The sequence below is a fragment of the Balaenoptera physalus genome (genome assembly GCF_965194825.1).
Source record: "Balaenoptera physalus genome assembly, chromosome: X".
In the NCBI taxonomy this organism is placed as follows: domain Eukaryota; kingdom Metazoa; phylum Chordata; class Mammalia; order Artiodactyla; family Balaenopteridae; genus Balaenoptera; species Balaenoptera physalus.
Genome location: NC_138903.1, coordinates 96991808 through 97013649, shown reverse-complemented (window position 1 = coordinate 97013649; position 21842 = coordinate 96991808). Strand labels below are relative to the sequence as shown.

Genomic DNA, 21842 nt, shown 5'->3' with positions numbered 1-21842 from the left:
TGAGGGTTGGCTCATGGGTATGCCTCCTTTCCTATTCTACGTATATGTCTGCTCTCTATGTTAGTCTCATGTCCTCTTAAAATATTGTCTGTTGAACAGTAAGCTCCAGAAGGAGTGGGCTTGGTAAATGCTCATTGAATTTTTCTTGAATGAATGCATGTGCATGTACCTGTAGCTGCCCAGGATTTGGGAAACTAAATTTTTAAAAATATTACAGATGAAAAGGGTGGTTACTGGCTATACTTATTTTTAATTATTTCCCTCAAATGTCCTTATGGTGGTTAGTCTTCAGCAGTGATGATTACAAAACCAAAGAAAATAGAGACTCAACCGTTTGTTTCCTGCTTCAGTGAGCCTATGCCCAGTAGGATAACATCACTTTCATATTATGAAAGCCACTGCATATGTCATTAAGTCTTTACAGCTTTCGGTTGTCATGGTAGAAGGCATAGCTTCTTCCAAGACTTCTTTCTACCAAAGAAGTTTTATTCCACCATATTCTTGTTTAAATGTAGGAATCTCTTAACCAAATGGATTTTTTCTTCTGGATTTAAAAAATGTGATCTTAATACATGGCTTATTTTTTAAAATAAATGTTTCATTTTGGAATAATTTTAGATTTACAGTGGATTTGTAAAGATAGTTCAGAGGTCCTGGATATTTTTCCCCAGCTCCCCCTAATGTTAACATTTTACATAACAGACACTGGTGCAATACTCTAAACTATAGAATTTATTTGGATTTCCCTAGTTTTACTACCAAAGTGTTTAATTTTTTTCCTGTTCCAGGATCCAAAATTGTTATACATGTTTATTTTAGAAAACATGTATGGATAAAAAAAACAAAACAAAGTACTGGTCGTCCCCCTACGCAGAGACAACTATTGAGATTTTTTAGTATATATCCTTCCATATCCCCCAAACCTTTTTGGATTCCCCTAAAAAACAAAATGTGTTTTATATACCGTTTTGTAATTTGGTTTTTTACACTTAATATAGCATTTAATTTTTTTGTGAACATCTTCCCATGTCTGCTATTTTTAATATAGTTTAATCTATTCCCTATCCTTATTTATTTATTTATTTGGCCATGCCAGTGGCTTGAGGGATCTTAGTTCCCTGACCAGGGATTGAACCCAGGCCCCCGGCAGTGAAAGTGCCAAGTCCTACCCACTGGACTGCCGGGGAATTCCCTGTCCTTAGTTATTTTGTTTCCATTTCTTTGTTCACTTAATTCTTCATGATTTAAGGCCAAACTATGCGTGTGTTCTCAACGTTTTCCCCCCCAACAAACCTGAGAAATAGGACACTCTTACCAGTAACAATGGCTCATTAACCCAGTGATTCTAAATATGTGTGTATTAGGTTGAACCATTTGAAATTGCTATATTTTTGTATGTAACAGCTTTTCGACTCTTGGCAATTTTATATGGTTCAACCTAATAGTTTAAAAAAGCTTTCTAGGTCATTCTGATCCCTTTCCTCCGTTCTCACTCCACGGAGAACCCCTGGCCTCTCACTCTACTGAGAATCTCTGCATTTAGAATGGTGAGCTGACTCTGAAACATTTCACCAGGCAAAAATGTTGACAAATCACCTTCCAGGTGTCTCTGATAAACACAACATCCTTAAGACTTATGCCTATGTTGATGACATATGCAGAGAACTTGAACTCCGGTGAATTGCATCTGTCCATCAGCGTGTTGAAAATAGACTTCTGAGCATCCAGCCGAAGCTCTGGAAAATACAGGCTGACTGACGGCTCTGCCTCCTGGTTCTGTCTCTGTATTGGCTAGCCAGGGGCACTGGCGCCACCCAGTGGTACCTTGTAGACGAGCAGCTGATGTTGCTCTCACCTCTACTTTCACTTTTTTCTTTCTTTCCTGTTCTCCCATGTTTATGGTCTCATCTTCCTTTTCTTTTCTCCATCTGTGCCAGTTGCAGTAACGGGTTTCATTTAGCCCAGCTGATAAGAATCAGAGCGCTACACTAGCCATATAATTTTGCTGTGATATCCTTATTTAAGTAAAGGCCTTGGAATATGAGACATGAAATCATACGTGTAAACATACTGAGCAGACTTATTTGCTCTGCTTATGAAGTCATGATTCCTACCCAGAATGGGAGTAAAATCTGTACTCTGCCAGAATGTGGCCCCTCTTGTGTTTAATTTCAAGCTTGTCAGTGTATGAGAGGAAGCACGCCTATGTATCTCAGATGTGAGGAGGCATACACACATAGAGTGAAAGATTTAACTGGGAAATCATTCTTTGGTTTCCTTCCTCTTTAGTATGACTTGTTATTTCAGTCAAGAACTATTTAGTAAGCACCTACTGTGTACCTGGACTGTGCTAGGTTCTGGGGATTATAGCAGCGATGGGGACAGAGATGACTTCTGTCTTTAAAGAGCTTACAGCCCAGCCGGGGAACAGAAACTTGAACGCTTTTAGGTGCTGTGCTGGGAGAGGAAACAGCAGAGGCACCTGACGTAAAGCGGGGAGGTCAAGGAAGGCTTTTTAGAAGCGTCATTCAAACTGAGACCTAAAGGAAGCCAGGAAAAGGGAGAAGAGAATGTTCTTGGCAGAGAGAAAAGGATGTGCTAGACGCAGAGGTGAGACATTAAGCTTCGTGCTTTTGAGAACCTAAAAGAAGTTTGTGATGGCTCGAGCTGTGCGATCAACTCATTTATAAGTTTCACACCAGTCCCAGGAGGTAGGAGTAGTATTCCCTCCATTTTAGAGTTGTAGCAAATGAGGCACAGAGGGCACAGAACTTGCCCGAGGTCACCCCATTCTAGTAAGTGGTAGCGCCAGGACCTGGACCCAGGCCGTCTGGCTGCAGCACGTTGGCTCACAACTGCCTCAGCAGGACGCTGCGTTATAGATACTGGCGCTTCATTGTTCTGCCCCCCTCCCCGGCCCCCCCCTTTACCCTTTGATGAAGCATAGCGCCTTATCCTGTTCATCTGTGGTCTTTTTAAGGGCCAAGTTAAATAAAATCTTTCTTAGTGAAACTGAACGTTAGGCTGTACTGGGTACAGCCTCTTCCAAGAACTAGAGCTTATAAATAATGTGAAAAATTCCTTAAGCTTACAGCATCTGGGTTAGCCCGGAAAGTCTCGGGTTTGCTTTAGTCTTTTATCATTGATTGGGAGTCAAGTACCTCATTTGATATGCAACTCTACGGTTGCTAACCCACATTTTCCAGAAAATCATAGATGGGAAGTTGTAATTGGTCGTATTTTTAAACAGTGAGTGTAAGGTATGTATTCCCCGCAAGGCTAGAATTTTTGTTTGCTTGCTAAAGTTGATTTGGCAATATCCTTGTCTCTGATTTAGGTTAAGTTAGTGAAAGGGTAAACACAACTTCTTAAATAGGACTCTTGTCTTTAAAAGTCATATGAATTAAAAGCCTATTCGTGGAGATATTTTCTTACAACAGATCTGATTTGTCCTTTATGTACTTAATATACAAGTGTGTGCTTTGTAAGATGAGGAACTGACTTCGGTTTGAAATTATTAATTAAAATTTAATTCTAGATTTTAGAAGTTGGGTTATAAATAGTTGTATGTAAACTATTTAAGATTCTAATTTGTTATCGTTGAAACACTTGGAATAAAAAGTTGTGTGTGTGTGTGTGTGTGTGTTAAGTGGCACAAAGCTGGTTGGTTCATTTATTTTCCCATTTATATGTGACTGCGGATTCAGTCGGGACTTAGTACTTGGAAGTGTCTTTGCAGTAGTGAAGGCAGGCTTCTGCTGATGTAGCTATACATTCCTGCCTTGTTCTCCGTGCGACCAGAGTTAGGGTTATTACTAGGGTCGTCATTAGGGATGTTTTTGCCAAAAGGCGGGGGGACACTCTGATAAGACTTACTCTGGGACAACATGTGTAACCCAGGGGACAGACCTAGGCAAGCTGGGAAATGTGATTACCCTTGTTTTAACCAATTCACGTAGAGCTCAAATTTGTGAGCTTAGCTTCAGAAGCACTGGCTCAACCCGATTGAGGTAACCAGCAGCCACAGGTAGCTTTCCCTTTACTTTGGAGTAAAACCATTAATTTTCCACTAAATGTATTATTGTATATTGCAGTGGAATTGTATGTGTAGCAGCTGTGTTCCTTTTAGAATTTTGGGGCATTGTGAACTCAGTGCTGCTAGGCCCTGTCGAGGTTACTGCAGGACACAGAGCTGTGTGGGCCTTACAGGAAGTGAGATTACTTAACGATGCTTTACTGTTGCCTGAAACATTTTGAAATGAAAACTTTGAGGGAAAGAAATGATTCAGCCTTTTCTGCCTCCTACTGCTTTTTGAAGTCAGCTAGTACACATTAGTAAGCTGATACCACAGTTGATTGGAACGTCTGAAGCAGGACATTCTTAGGTAAGATGATAGCCTCTAAAGTTCTGAGTAGTTGGTCCCAGAGTTCAGGTTGTAAACAAGTGGGTACTGATGGAGAGCTGACTTCTGAAATCCCCTCCCTTCACCGTCCCTTTCATCACCTGTGTGGTAAGCAAAGAAGGGATACCCAGTTGGTGCCTTTTGCCCATGACACCTTCATCTGGTTAGCTGAAAAATGGTTTCCTTATGGGGCAGAGGAGTGCCAGTATGACTCTTCTCATACCTATTAAATCTTATGCTGGTATCATCTGGCATTTGCGTTCCTGTTTGTTTTAATAGGATAAGTGAGTGGAACTCTGGGCTTTAAGGCAATTATTGATACAGTATTTCCATCTGTATGGAACCCTTCATGATTATCTGGCTCTTCGATATTGTCTGTTCACTTGCCAGTAGTAGTCAATTTTTGTTAGCCACATTTTGACAGAGGATACCACGGGGATGCTTAGCTTTAGGAAACATTTAACATTGTAGTTATAGCAAGAAAAAAAAAACCCACTCATTTTATCTCGCTTCATAGATCATATTACATGAGCGAAAGAAGTTTATTTTACTTTGAGTCTAGTTTAAAAACAGAAGTGTCAAATCTTCTTTCCGTAGTGGGGTTGAAGTCAACTTTTGGCTCCTTTTGTAGCATCTCTTCACCACGTGAGTGGGGCCAAATGCCTTAAGGGCCATACTCATTGTCACTTATCAACACACACATATATACACAGGCACACGCTAGAATTAGTTGAGACTGGTGCTATATTTTCTACTTATGTATTGAATGATAAAAGTAATATGTTCACTGTAGAAGTTTTAGAAAATGTAGGGAAAAATAGAAGGACAAAACTAAAAATCACCTATAATTCTACAACCCAGAGATTAACATTTCAGCTTGTAGCCTGCATATATTTGGTTAAGTTGCATCTTAAACCAATTTCACTTCATATATCTTGACCGTTTTCTCATATCCTTAAATATCTTTGACAACACTGCACTTGATGACTGTGTAGTATTCAATCATAAGGATAGATCATTATTTTACCAATCTCCTTTTGGGCATTTGATGTTGTTTCTAGTTTTTCTGTTATTTATATCACAATGGTGACTATTGTCTACATTTTTTGTGTGTGTGTGCATCTCGGACTATTTCCTTAGGATAGTCGTAGAAGTAGAGAGTGAAATTATTCAGTCATGAGTTATATGTGACTTCAAGCGTCTGGATGCCTATTGCCAAATTGCTTTCTATAAAGCTTGTACCAATTTACACTTCTGTCAACAGGATAAAAAGTGCCTTTCTGTATACATTTGGCAACAATGAATAATTTCTTTATTCTTAATTGGAACTACTTTTGATGGATCCCCAGTGCATTGCTGTCTGTTTCAGCAAATAAAAATTATTCCTGGCAGAAATGAAAGTGGGGGATGTAATATTATAAACAGTAGTACTACAACGAACTGGCAGCCCCAGATACTTTGAGAATTGTTGAAACAGGCCATATTTTAGCTCTAAGAGTCTGTGTTTCTAAAAATATATTTTTCCTTTTCAAGTAGTTTATCAATCTCATCTTTAATGTAGAGGAAAATGCTAATACTTTTCTTCTAAAATTATTGCTTCACGAACTGTACAGCAGAAATTAACACAACATTGTAAAGCAACTATACTCCAATAAAAATTAATAAAAAATATTGCTTCATGAGTGCTTATTGTTCATTATGTTAGTGCTTTCTGTACGTATATTTATTGAGTCATGGCTTTGAAAACAAAATGTAACTTCTGGCAAAAATTGTCCAGGATTTTGGAACATTTAGTTTATTACACAGCAGTAATTCCTGGTCAAGGTCTCTTAAAGTAACACATACTTCTTTCAACTATTATTCAGTTCTTTAGTATTTTAGTAAAGGCCTTGTGAATTCAGAATCACCCATGTATCACCATACTACTTGAGTAAACTTGGAAGGAAGAGATTTGGTAAGTCCAATGTTTGATATTATGCAATCGATTTGTCCAAAACATTTTCTAAAATCAGTATCATAAGGTTGCTGGTCCTAGAGGGCAGACAGCAGAAGCAAGAAGAACTACAATCCTGCAGCCTGTGGAACAAAAACCACATTCACAGAAAGACAGGCAAGATGAAAAGGCAGAGGGCTATGTACCAGATGAAGGAACAAGATAAAACCCCAGAAAAACATCTAAATGAAGTGGAGATAGGCAACCTTCCAGAAAAAGAATTCAGAATAATGATAGTGAAGATGATTCAGGACCTCGGAAAAAGAACGGAGGCAAAGATCGAGAAGATGCAAGAAATGTTTAACAATGACCTAGAAGAATTAAAGAACAAACAAACAGATGAACAATACAATAACTGAAATGAAAACTACACTAGAAGGAATCAATAGCAGAATAACTGAGGCAGAAGAACGGATAAGTGACCTGGAAGACAGAAGGGAGGAATTCACTGTTGCGGAACAGAATAAAGAAAAAAGAATGAAAAGAAATGAAAACAAACTAAGAGACCTCTGGGACAACATTAAACGCAACAACATTCGCATTATAGGGGTCCCAGAAGGAGAAGAGAGAGAGAAAGGACCAGAGAAAATATTGGAAGAGATTATAGTCGAAAACTTCCCTAACATGGGAAAGGAAATAGCCACCCAAGTTCAGGAAGCGCAGCGAGTCCCATACAGGATAAACCCAAGGAGAAACACGCCGAGACACATAGTAATCAAATTGGCAAAAATTAAAGACAAAGAAAAATTATTGAAAACAGCAAGGGAAAAACGACAAATACAAGGGAACTCCCATAAGGTTAACAGCTGATTTCTCAGCAGAAACTCTACAAGCCAGAAGGGAGTGGCATGATATACTTAAAGTGATGAAAGGGAAGAACCTACAACCAAGATTACTCTACCCGGCAAGGATCTCATTCAGATTTGATGGAGAAATCAAAAGCTTTACAGACAAGCAAATGCTAAGAGAATTCAGCACCACCAAACCAGCTCTACAACAAATGCTAAAGGAATTTCTCTAAGTGGGAAACAGAAGAGAAGAAAAGGACCTACAAAAACAAACCCAAAACAATTAAGAAAATGGTCATAGGAACATATATATCGATAATTACCTTAAATGTGAATGGATTAAAAGCTCCAACCAAAAGACACAGGCTTGCTGAATGGATACAAAAACAAGACCCATCTATATGCTGTCTACAAGAGACCCACTGCAGACCTAGGGACACATACAGACGGAAAGTGAGGGGATGGAAAAAGATATCCCATGCAAATGGAAATCATAACAAAGCTGGAGTAACAATACTCATATCAGATAAAATAGACTTTACAATAAAGAATGTTACAAGGGACAAGGAAGGACACTACATAATGATCAAGGGATCAATCCAAGAAGAAGATATAACAATTATAAATATATATGCACCCAACATAGGGGCACCTCAATACATAAGGCAACTGCTAACAGCTATAAAAGAGGAAATCGACAGCAACACAATAATAGTGGGGGACTTTTACACCTCACTTACACCAATGGACAGATCATCCAAAATGAAAATAAATAAGGAAACAGAAGCTTTAAATGACACAATAGACCAGATAGATTGAATTGATATTTATAGGACATTCCATCCAAAAACAGCAGATTACACTTTCTTCTCAAGTGCACACAGAGCATTCTCCAGGATAGATCACATCTTGGGTCACAAATCAAGCCTCAGTAAATTTAAGAAAATTGAAATCATATCAAGCATCTTTTCTGACCACAACGCTGTGAGATTAGAAATGAATTACAGGGGAAAAAAAATGTAAAAAACACAAACACATGGAGGCTAAACAAAACGTTACTAAATAACCAAGAGATCACTGAAGAAATCAGAGAGGAAATCAAAAAATACCTAGAGACAAATGACAATGAAAACACGACGATCCAAAACCTATGGGATGCAGCAAAAGCAGTTCTAAGAGGGAAGTTTATAGCTATACAAGCCTATCTCAAGAAACAAGAAAAATCTCAAATAAACAATCTAACCTTACACCTAAAGGAAGTAGAGAAAGAAGAACAAACAAAACCCAAAGTTAGTAGAAGGAAAGAAATCATAAAGATCAAAGCAGAAATAAATGAAATAGAAACAAAGAAAACAATAGCAAAGATCAATAAAACTAAAAGCTGGTTCTTAAGAAGATAAACAAAATTGATAAACCATTAGCCAGACTCATCAAGAGACAGAGGGAGAGGACTCAAAGCAATAAAATCAGAAATGAAACAGGAGAAGTTACAACCGACACGGCAGAAATACAAAGCATCCTAAGAGACTACTACAAGCAACTCTATGCCAATAAAATGGACAACCTGGAAGAAATGGACAAATTCTTAGAAAGGGATAACCTTCCAAGACTGAACCAGGAAGAAATAGAAAATATGAACAGACCAATCACAAGTAATGAAATTGAAACTGTGATTAAAAATCTTCCAACAAACAAAAGTCCAGGACCAGATGGCTTCACAGGTGAATTCTATGAAACATTTGGAGAAGAGCTAACACCCATCCTTCTCAAACTCTTCCAAAAAATTTCAGAGGAAGAAACACTCCCAAACTCATTCTATGAGGCCACCATCACCCTGATACCAAAAGCAGACAACGATACTACAGAAAAAGAAAATTACAGACCAATATCACTGATGAATATAGGTGCAAAAATCCTCAACAAAATACTAGCAAACAGAATACAACAACACATTAAAAGGATCATACACCATGATCAAGTGGGATTTATCCCAGGGATGCAAGGATTCTTCAATATACACAAATCAATCAATGTGATACACCATATTAACAAATTGAAGAATAAAAACCATATGATCATCTCAATAGATACATAAAAAGCTTTTGACAAAATTCAACACCCATTTATGATAAAAACTCTCCAGAAAGTGGGCATAGAGGAAACCTCCCTCAACATAATAAAGGCCATATACGACAAACCCACAGCAAACATCATTCTCAATGGTGAAAAAGTGAAAGCATTTCCTCTAAGATCAGGAACAAGACAAGGATGTCCACTCTCACCACTATTATTCAACATAGTTTTGGAAGTCCTAGCCATGGCAATCAGAGAAGAAAAAGAAATAAAAGGAATCCAAATTGGAAAAGAAGAAGTAAAACTGTCACTGTCTGCAGATGACATGATACTATACATAGAGAATCCTAAAGATGCCACCAGAAAACTGCTAGAGCTAATCAATGAACTTGGTAAAGTAGCAGGATACAAAATTAATGCACAGAAATCTCTTGCATTCCTATACACGAATGATGAAAAATCTGAAAGAGGAATTAAGGAAACACTCCCATTTACCACTGCAACAAAAAGAATAAAATACCTAGGAATAAATCTACCCAGGGAGGCAAAAGATCTGTATGCAGAAAACAATAAGACACTGATGAAAGAAATTAAAGATGATACCAAGAGATGGAGAGATATACCATGTTCTTGGATTGGAAGAATCGATATTGTGAAAATGACTATACTACCCAAAGCAATCTACAGATTCAATGCAATCCCTATCAAATTACCAATGGCATGTTTTACGGAACTAGAGCAAAAAAATCTTAAAATTTGTACGGAGACACAAAGACCCCAAATAGCCAAAGCAGTCTTGAGGGAAAAAAACCTAGCTGGCGGAATCTGACTCCCCGACTTCAGACTATACTACAGAGCTACAGTAATCAGGACAAAATGGTACTGGCACAAAAACAGAAACATAGATCAATGGAACAAGATAGAAAGCCCAGAGATAAACCCACGCACCTATGGTCAACTAATCTGTGACAAAGGAGGCAAGGATATACAATGGAGAAAAGACAGCGTCTTCAATAAGTGGTGCTGGGAAAACTGGACAGCTACATGTAAAATAATAAAATTAGAACACTCCCTAACACCATACACAAAAATAAACTCAAAATGAATTCGAGACCTAAATGTAAGACTGGACACTATAAAACTCTTAGAGGAAAACATAGGAAGAACACTCTTTGACATAAATCACAGCAAGATCTTTTTTGATCCACCTCCTAGAGTAATGGTAATAAAAGCAAAAATAAACAAATGTGACCTAATCAAACTTAAAAGCTTTTGCACAGCAAAGGAAACCATAGAGAAGACGAAAAGACAACCCTCAGAATGGGAGAAAATATTTGCAAACGAATCAATGGACAAAGGATTAATCTCCAAAATATATAAACAGCTCTTGCAGCTCAATATTAAACAAACAACGCAATGCAAAAATGGGCAGAAGACCTAAATAGACATTTCTCCAAAGAAGACATACAGATGCCCAAGAAGCACATGAAAAACTGCTCAACATCACTAATCATTAGAGAAATGCAAATCAAAACTACAATGAGGTATCACCTCACACCAGTTAGAATGGGCATCATCAGAAAATCTACAAACAACAAATGCTGGAGAGGGTGTGGAGAAAAGGGAACCCTCTTGCACTGTTGGTGGGAATGTAAATTGATACAGCCACTATGGAGAACAGTATGGAGGTTCCTTAGTTTAAACTAAAAATAGAATTACCATATGATCCAGTAATCCCACTACTGGGCATATACCCAGAGAAAACCATAATTCAAAAAGACACATGTACCCCAATGTTCATTGCAGCACTATTTACAATAGCCAGGTCATGGAAGCAACCTAAATGCCCATCGACAGACAAATGGATAAAGAAGAAGTGGTACATGTATACAATGGAATATTACTCAGCCATAAAAAGGAACGAAATTGAGTCATTTGTTGAGACGTGGATGGATCTAAAGACTGTCATACAGAGTGAAGTAAGTCAGAAAGAGAAAAACAAATATCGTATATTAACGCATGTATGTGGAACCTAGAAAAATGGTACAGATGAACTGGTTTGCAGGGCAGAAATTGAGACACAGATGTAGAGAACAAACGTATGGACACCAAGGGGGGAAAGCCGTGGGGGATGGGGATGGTGGTGTGCTGAATTGGATGATTGGGATTGACATGCGTACACTGATGTGTATAAAATTGATGACTAACAAGTACATGCTGTATAAAAAAATAGAATAAAATTTAAAAATTAAAATAAAAAACAAAAAAGCAAAAAAAAAAAAAAAAGATTGCTGGTCCTGAGTCAAGAATTTTCAATGTGACGGCAATTTTCATGTATTAAAACTTTTCTTCCCCAGTGGTTGTTTCCTAATAGTCAAGCTATATCTTAGGTGGATCTTACAAGTAGATTTTTGATATTTGTTGCTTTAAAAAATTCTTATTTAAGTGCAGTTGTTCTATTGAGAGCTTTTAAAAAGAATGTGCCTTTCCCTTTTGATACTGTTGTTAGTTTCATCCAAGGTAATCAAAAGGATAGGGATAGTGCACTTTTTTTTGTTTTCTACTATTCTTACATTCATCTTAAGAGTAAAACTAATCAATACTGATTGGAAAGAAATTCTTAATTTTGCTGTGTAGGGAAGCATATAAGTTGCTTTCCTAATGTTCTAGAAAGTAGACCCTATTTTAGTCCATTTGGAGGGGCGAGGGAGGAGAGTTTGATTTTAGAGACTAGTTCATTACTCTCATTTTAAAGCCTATTTCAGTTCTGAAAGTGTGCAACTTGGGAAGTAAGGAGTGGAATTTCTGTGCATGTAGTTTATCTTCCCGTCCCAGGTGAAGTCTGGTACTTATATTGTAGGTTAGGTACTTGTCATTTTTATACACACACAATTTACATATGTGTGGTATGGAAATTGTGTGTGTGTGTATGTGTGCATATATATATAAAACCATACTAATGATAAAACTATATGTGTGTGTGTATATATATATAATTTATATACATAATTTACCATACTAATTATAAGGGGAGAAGTTAAGTAACAGAATGGGTGATAATAGAATTCTTAGCTAGAGTTGAAGTTTTTCTCCTCACATTCAAACTAGACTCTGTCTTTGAGCTAGGGTAAAGACAGTGGGTATAGTATAAATAAACATTGCTTCAAAACTTAGAAAGTGAAACAAAGAACTTACCCCTGGATACTGCAGATTTAACTACATAAAGAAATATTCATTGTTGTCATGGATATACAATTTATATGTTCTAGCATTGAAAAGAATAATTTTTGACTTAGGAGTAAAATGAAGGATTTTCTGTTTGGCTAAAATTGATTATCATCATTCTAAAATATAATGGTACTTGTAGCTGTCCAGTTTTCCCAGTACCACTTATTGAAGAGGCTGTCTTTTCTCCATTGTATATTCTTGCCTCCTTTATCAAAAATAAGGTGACCATATGTGCGTGGGTTTATCTCTGGGCTTTCTATCTGTTCCATTGATCTATATTTCTGTTTTTGTGCCAGTACCATACTGTCTTGATTGCTGTAGCTTTGTAGTATAGTCTGAAGTTCAGGAGCCTGATTTCTCCAGCTCCATTTTTCTTTCTCAAGATTGCTTTGGCTATTCGGGGTCTTTTGTGTTTCCATACAAATTGTGAAATTTTTTGTTCTAGTTCTGTGAAAAATGCCATTGGTAGTTTGATAGGGATTGCACTGAATCTGTAGATTGCTTTGGGTAGTATAGTCATTTTCACAATGTTGATTCTTCCAATCCGAGAACACGGTATATCTCTCCATCTGTTTGTATCATCTTTAATTTCTTTCATCAGTGTCTTATAGTTTTCTGCATACAGGTCTTTTGTCTCCTTAGGTAGGTTTATTCCTAGGTATTTTATTCTTTTTGTTGCAGTGGTAAATGGAAGTGTTTCCTTAATTTCTCTTTCAGATATTTCATCATTAGTGTATAGGAATGCAAGAGATTTCTGTGCATTAATTTTGTATCCTGCTACTTTACCAAATTCGGTGATTAGCTCTAGCAGTTTTCTGGTAGCATGTTTAGGATTCTCTATGTATAGTATCATGTCATCTGCAAACAGTGACAGCTTTACTTCTTCTTTTCCGATTTGGATTCCTTTTATTTCTTTTTCTTCTGATTGCTGTGGCTAAAACTTCCAGAACTATGTTGAATAATAGTGGTGAGAGTGGACATCCTTGTCTTGTTCCTGATCTTAGAGGCAATGGTTTCAGTTTTTCACCATTGAGAACAATGTTGGCTGTGGGTTTGTGATATATGGCCTTTATTATGTTGAGGTAAGTTCCCTCTATGCCTGCTTTCTGGAGGGTTTTTATCATAAATCGGTGTTGAATTTTGTCAGAAGCTTTTTCTGCATCTATTGAGATGATCATATGGTTTTTCTCCTTCAATTTGTTAATATGGTGTATCCCATTGATTGATTTGCGTATACTGAAGAATCCTTGCATTCCTGGGGTAAACCCCACTTGTAGAGTTTTGATTACCGTTTCTTAGAGCCAGGCTCAGTTACTTTTGTGAGATCCCAATAGCACGACTTTTAGTCATTTCTTGTTTTTCCTTTGGTACCTGGCTTATCATGCACAGGTAATGTGAAACAGCACGTGAGGTTTCTTTTTATTTAGTTATTTATTTTAAAAAATTTATTTATTTATTTTTATTTTTATTTTTGGCTGCATTGGGTCTTCGTTGCTGTGTGCTGGCTTTCTCTAGTTGTGGCGAGTGGGGGCTACTCTTTGTTGCGGTGCATGGGCTTCTCATTGCGGTGGCTTTTCTTGCTGCGGAACATGGGCTCTGGGCGCACGGGCTACAGTAGTTGTGGCACGCAGGCTCAGTAGTTGTGGCTTGCGGGCTCTAGAGCGCAGGCTCAGTAGTTGTGGTGCACGGGCTTAGTTGCTCTGCAGCATGAGGGATCTTCCCGGACCAGGGCTTGAACCCATTTCCCCTGGGTTGGCAGGTGGATTCTTAACCACTGTGCCACCAGGGAAGTCCGAGGTTTCTTTTTAAAGGGGATCTTTTCTCATGTCACTATACACATAAATGTTGTCTCTTATTGCAGATTGGAATCACGAAAGATATACGGGTTCATCTTAAGAGAAAAAGAGGAAATCTGTAAGTATTTGTCCTTTAAAAATTCTGTATTTGCAATCTTGTCGGCTTTTGGAGAAAACTAAGTGACCAAACTAACAGGCAATTTTCCTCTCTTTATATTAGAAAAGCCCTGCCAGTATTTATGTTTGTGTTAAAAAGGCAATATTTGGGAAAGTAAAATAGGAAAGCTTTTTACTCTGGGCAACTTCTAAAATTTAAACTATCTGTCACTCACTTATGAAAGGGGAAGTGATACTTAAAATCCAAATACAGTCTTTTTCTTTTGAGTATTACCAGAAAATGGAGTCACAGATTGGAGTTCCAATTCTGGCTACTGAGGCAGTGTGTCTTTGACAAGCTATTTAGCTTCCCTTTGCCTCAATTTCCTCATCTGTAAAATGAGCTTAATAAGTGTAAGTGTCCAGTGAATGGTTCATTAATATTGATGAAGTTGAATCTGTAGTAGTGTATATTTTCTCCAATAAATTGAAGCTTATTCTAGTTACTGTTTCTCAAACTGATTTACATATATTTCTGATCTTCAAAAATCTAAGCATCTGTACTGTCCTTCACTGAGGCACCTACTCTAGACTATAATATAGAATGAAAGAAATACAACAGAGCACCTAAAGTTAGAATTTTAGTGTTTGAGCCTTGGACCTTGAAAATTACCTAGTCTAGGGGTTCCCAAACATTGACCTTTAGACCGTGCCCTCGCCAGTGAAGAGTTTTTACTGGTCCATGGTGAAGTGAGGAAAATAAGACAACAGGCCATGAGATTTTTTTTTTAATTAATTAATTAATTTATTTATTCTTGGCTGTGTTGGGTCTTCGTTTCTGTGCGAGGGCTTTCTCTAGTTGCGGCAAGTGGGGACCACTCTTCATCGCGGTGCACGGGCCTCTCTTGTTGCGGAGCACAGGCTCCAGATGCACAGGCTCAGTAGTTGTGGCTCACGGGCCTAGGTGCTCCGCGGCATGTGGGATCTTCCCAGACCAGGGCTCGAACCCGTGTCCCCTGCATTGGCAGGCAGATTCTCAACCACTGCGCCACCAGGGAAGCCCCAGGCCATGAGATTTTTAAAGCTAAACTTTTTCCATTTAAAGGATTGCTTCTTATTATAAGATATATCCTCCTAATTTTGAGGAGTTAGACGCATTCTGTATTTTATGAAATGATGGTGATAGTAAATGATAGGTTTATGTTTTTTGTTTTTATGTCCATACCTGGCCAAAAAAAAAAAAAATTGGCAGCTGTGTCATTGCTGCCTTCTTTGTTTTTAAAACTTTTATTGGTCCATGATATCTTAAAATCTGAATCCAACTTTCTCATTGTACAGATGAGGAAAGAGACAGGAGGTTATTTAATTTGTTCCAGGTAGTGCAGCTCAGCAAGCTGCTGAGCTAGGACCAAAGCCCTGTATACAGTGCTGCCTCTCTTGTATTTCTGCTCTTCTGAGAATTGCTTTCATTATAATAGATTATGAAATTGAAACAGAAGATCTAGTAGTTCTTATGTGCTAATTCAAAACACTCAATGTTCTTGTAAAGCTAAGGCTTAAAGTCTACTGATCAGCCTGCATTAGAAAAATCTTGAATATGACCAAAGATTTTCATCAGCAGGCCAGAATTAGTTGTCCCTGAATTCAGCTACATAGGCAGCATGCTATCCCATGATTGACAAAGAAGATACCAATAAGTTTAGTGTTTCCTTTGGGAAATAGACCATAGTGCAATTGTGAGGGCTGTAGTATTCAGGCTTCTATAGTTATTTATCCAGAGAGTCTGTTTTCTCTTTCTCTCTCTCTCTCTCTCTCGCTCTCCCCCCCTCCCCCCACCCCTACACACACACACACACACACACACACACACACACACACACACACACACACACACACACACACACACACACACACACACACACACACATCCTACACACATAGATAAATACTTATAGTAGTTGGCCCGCAGCCCATCTAGATGTGTAACAGAAAAAACTACCAAGGTGAAGAGCTGGACTTGCCAGGAGCCTTAGCGAGACCATCTGGCCAGTTGTGTTCAGGAGTCAACAGACACTTTGGAGACTCCTCTTCAATTGGCATAGCTCTGCCTTGGCTATCCCCAAATACACTTCAAAACAGAAGTACCTAATTCCCTCATCTCCCTTGCCTCACTCACGTTTGTGAAGCTCGCATGGGCCAGGTAAACAAATGAACGTGAAGAGAGAACAGAATGGAAAGTATTACCCATCCCTAACATGGAGACATTACCTCTAGGAGTACTTTTCCATGGCTTCTTGTGTTTGACTTCATGTGGCTTCCTTCTTTAGTTAAGAATTCTTTAATTTCTCAAATGTCAGGCACACACTAATGCAATGTCAATAATTTAAATACATATTGGATTAATAATAATGTTAATTTAAATACATATTGAATTAATAATAATGTTAATTTAAAAATACGTATTGAATTTTTCGTTGTCTTTGGAATACCTGTGCCCTTTTCTTACCAACACTAATATTTAAGAGTTGGCTGAATGGCTATAAGATTTCAGTCTTCAACAGATTTATCACTCTTTGAGTTCTTTTATTAACCTCATTTATAAGGAATATTTACTACTGAAGCGCAGAGTGAAGCTTTTTTGTTTTGTTTTGTTTTGTTTTCTACCATGATACAGTTTCACGTCATGGTGGCCAGGTAGCTGAGTCGTAGTGACTTATTTAGCCATTTTGTAAGAAATGGTTTAAGACTACATTGCTGCATAACTTTTAACAGTGTGAAGTACTGGGAAACAACATTAGCAGAGAACCAACCTATTAAACTGGTCCCTCCTCTAGCAAAGGTGGAAGATAGGGCATGTGGCCAAAAAAGATGTAAGTTGCAAAATTCTCCCTGTAACACAAAGGTACTCCCGTGGGAAGTATCACTGCTGGTTACAGATTTTTATTTGAACCTGAGTTCATGGTTGGCAGCCCACAGTTGTATTACTTTATTATAATTAGTAGATAAGATGATAGAAGACAGATGAGTAACAAATAGGTAAGATGACAGAGTCTGCATATTTCTCACTCAGATGAAACACATTTGTAACTGTGAGCTAATTTGAAAGGTCAGATCTGTAGCCCAGTTGTTTTTGATTAACTAATGTTAAGATCATAAAGAAAAAATATCCAGTAAATGGAAGACTTTACAAACAAAATTCAAGTCTACACCATGCGTGATGGGCCGTCTAATGTAGCAGCAGGGTTTTGTCTACAGGGACCTGTAGCAGATCGTCTTTAGCAGCAGCTGTAGAACACTGGAATTGTCATTGTGCTGGCTGTTTCCCTTCTACAGCACTGAACCCTTATATTTCTCTCTAAACACATAACTCCTAGAACTTAGTTTGTCTCCCCTTTTTCATGATGTCTGATAAAGTTGGATTGTAACATCATGCTTTGTCAGTAGGTGCCACTTCTAGCATGATGTATCCTCAAAGTTCCTTACATGTAAGCTTTGGATTAAATTATATCCAGCCCACTCTCAACTTTGGAAAGCTAGCTGGGACGAAGCGAGAGAGTAGCATTGACATATATACAGTACCAAATGTAAAATAGATAGCTAGTGGGAAGCAGCTGCATCACACAGGGAGATTAGCTCCGTGCTGTGTGACCACCTAGAGGGGTGGGATAGGGAGGGTGGGAGGGAGACGCAAGAGGGAGGGGATATGGGGATATATGTATACATATAGCTGATTCACTTTGTCATACAGTAGAAACTAACAAAACATTGTGAAGCAATTATACTCCAATAAAGATGTTAAAAAGAAATCGTGTGTTGCGATCACTTAAAATGAGGAAGAGATATGTAATTATACACACTGTGTGTGAAGTGCAGAAGTACAACGTGGGCTCCTAGATCTCATTTCAACATACTAGATCTCATTTTAACACATGTGAGTAGGGTCCCAATTATATACTATCCGATGACCTAGAAAAAGCATTATCTGATGGATGAATGCTGAGGATGTTCTTAAGGCGTTATGGGAGGGAACACGTGCTAGAACAAGAAAGAGCATCTTCGACATGGCAGCTGAGGTGCTTTCTTTGCTGGGGAAAGGTGGGAAGAGACTAACAGGATGGCGACTTCAGGAGTTAATACCTGTCCAGGTGATGAAGTAAACGGGTTTGGTTAATCTTGTTAGAGACACACCCAAAGATCAGTCATAGTTGTGAGACACTCCTAGTCAAACTAGCTCGGCACAGGTGCAGTGTTGTGTTAGAGAGCATCTATATATTCACCCTAGGTGTTTTTGTTTTGCTTTTTTCAGTTTTCAAATGTATTTATTATAATTACTGTATACCGGGTTAAAAGTTTGCTTGTATAAGCTATTTCATATTTATTATATTGGCTTACTAACTTTGAGTCAGATGAGACCTACAAGGGACAGACGGATGTATATTTCACATGATTATTCAGTCTTGTAGACTGCCTGCTAGCAAAAGATCCTGCTAGCTACTCTTAATGACTTTTATTTTCTTAAAATATTAACACTTAAAAAGTTTTAATGTTAAAATGTTAATTTTAATGTTTTAGGTTTAGTGTCAAGAGTTGACTGAATGGCTGTAAGATTTCAGTCTTCAACAGATTTATCAGTCTTTGAGTTCTTTTATTAATCTCACTTATAAGGTATATTTACTACTGAAGAGGAGAGTGAAGTTGTTTTGTTTGTTTTCTACCATGATACAGTTTCACATCACGGTGGCCAGGTAGCTGAGTTGTAGTGACTTATTTAGCCATTTTGTAGGAAAATGGCTAAATAAGTCATTTGTCTACAAGTGTTTTAATGTTAAAAGTTTTAATATTAAAATATAAAGTTAATTATATTGTAATGTAGCTCCTGTAAAGTTTGATTTCATGAACCAAAGGCAACCAATTTCTTTAACATGTATATGAGCTTTCTCCTATATGTTTTAAAATCATTTGGAGCTTTTTAATAGTGTGTGAAAGAAAATAGGATTTTTAAAAAAAGCACCCCAGCCCTTTACAGAAGTCTTGGTGATGTAATATCTATGTAGAAGTATGATCTTTTAAAGTGCAACCGGTATGCTTACCTGTTTAATCTCTTGGATTTTTTATAATTTTCTGATTTAAAGTTTAGTGAATACAGCTTATCCTTTTCAGAAGGCAAATTATCTCTTTATTTGGTGTTTAAATTACCCTTAAGTGATGTGTGATTTGAAAATGTGATTTCTTAAAGTAGCACTGACATAGTTAATCATTGATTATCAAGTTTATATTTTTTGTGTTTTCATAAGGTATTATATCAAGGACAGATGAAGTTAATTTGCCCTACCACGTGTTTCAGCTTGGTAGATGTGTGCATCCTTGCTTGGTTTAGTCTATTTTATAAAACTTTTGAAAAAAAGTGTCTTGGCATTGACTTCAGTTTATTAGTTTTTCTCTTTAATTCTTAAATGGGTGTTGTGTCACATGCTGCTGGGAAAGATGATTTCTTTTAAATTCAGACTTTAATCAGTATGTAGTATTTGTTTACTTTGTGTACTAGAGCTTAATGTATTACTAATGCTTTTTGTGTTTAACCTAACTATCTCAGAGCGTTTGAAGTAACTGGAATGAAATACTTAACATTAAACTTGACCTCAAAATTAAAAAAATTGCATCTGATTTTCACTTACACTTTAGGACTTACTAGACACCTAAAGGGCCTTTTTCCCCTATAAAAATGCCTTAGGCTGTAGGACAGATCAGTGCCTAAAGTTGTCATCAGGATTTTTTTCATATACAAAGTTTGTCACTCTCACTCATTTAGATTATACCAGTATGACCAAGGTCACAGACAGTACAGCTAAAAGTATGGACTTTAAAATCAGATAGACCTGGGTCCAAATCCCTACTTAGCTGTGTTAACTTGGGCAAATGATCTGTCTGAGACTGTTATATCATCAGCTATGTCATCAGGGTATTACTTCAAAAGGGTTTTCTGATGGACTAAATGAAATAATGTATCTAAAGGACTGAGCACAGTGCCTAGCTCCTAGTACAGGTTCAATAAGTCATTATTAATCTGATTCTCATATAGAATGCCGAACATAAACAGGAATGATTAGCTATCCCCTGGCTGAAGCTGATGCCCTGCCCTTTTACAGCTGAAATACAAATGCATCACTTGATTTCAAGGAAGCGCAACTCAGAGTTTATGTCCTCCTGGTGGGACAGCAGTATTTCTCTTCATACATGGCAGGACAGCATTCCTGTCTGAAAGGCATCCGTGAAGAAGCACATAGTAAAAATTCTATAACCCTCTTGCTTTTATAACAACTGTCTTTTCCCTCCATGTAACAGGCAGTTTTTCCAGTTTCATATTTTCTCTCAAGCAACTAAACACATGTTCAAATTAATTACCAGGGACTTTAAGAGTATACCATTTCCTAGAGTGTTGGCATGGACAAGTGATTTTTTAAAAAGATGGCTAAGGTTGGTTGTCTTCCGGCTATTGCACTTACGTCCATTTTTACTTTATAGTTTCAGAGCAATCCATGTCCATTCTTTTTTTTTTTTCTTTTGGCTGCGCTGGGTCTTCATTGCTGCGCACGGGCTTTCTCTAGTTGCAGCGAGCGGGGGCTACTCTTCATTGCAGTGCGCACGCTTCTCATTGCGGTGGCTTCTCTTGTTGCGGAGCACAGGGTCTAGGCGCTCGGGCTTCAGTAGTTGTGGCACGTGGGCTCAGTAGTTGTGGCGCACGGGCTTAGTTGCCCTGCGGCATATCGGATCTTCCCGGACCAGGGATCTAACCCGTGTCCCCTGCATTGGCAGGCGGATTCTTAACCTCTGGACCACCAGGAAAGTCCCTCCATGTCCATTCTTATTTCAGTCAACAAGTTTATTGAACAGTTAACACACAGAGGTACTGTTGTAGGAGGATTCAGCAGCAAACAATAAACTCTCTGCCTCTTGGAGCTTTTATGTTCTAATGGGGGCATTCATAATAAGCATGAAAAATAAAGCATATGACATAGTAGTTACAAGTACTAAGGAGAATAATAAAGCGAGAAAGGGATAGGAGGTCTTGGGGTTTGATTTTGGAGTGGCTAGAGAAGGCCTCACTGAGAAGGTGATATTTGAGTAAAGACAAAAAGAAGGTGAGAGAATAAGCTGTGCAAGTATCTTAGAAGAACATTCCAGTCAGAGAGCATAGCATGTACAAGGGCCCTGAGGCAGGGTCATGCTTGGTGTGTCCCAGAAACAGCAAGGAACAAGTGGGACGGTAGCAGAATGAGACAGGGAAAAGTGTTGGATATGAAGATGGAAACTTGAGGTGGAGGACAGATCCCATCTCCTAGGTCAGAGTAAGGACTGTATTTCTGAATGAGTCATATGGGGATTCTTTGAAAGATTTTGGGCAGAGGAATGGTATGATCTAACTTGCACTTGAACTAGAGCACTCTGGCTGCTGAGTTTAGAATTT

At 38.0% G+C, this 21842-nt stretch overlaps 1 protein-coding gene across 5 annotated transcripts in view; it reads left to right on the top strand.

Annotated features, from left to right (window-relative positions):
* The window catches only part of ACSL4 (acyl-CoA synthetase long chain family member 4), a 76718-nt gene that overhangs the window by 12868 nt on the left and 42008 nt on the right, over positions 1-21842 (top strand). For all 5 annotated transcript variants that reach the window (XM_082447573.1, XM_082447572.1, XM_082447575.1 and 2 more), the window contains exon 2: positions 14347-14399. The gene's annotated coding sequence lies outside the window, so the exon portion shown is untranslated. The remainder of the gene's footprint in view (positions 1-14346; positions 14400-21842) is intronic.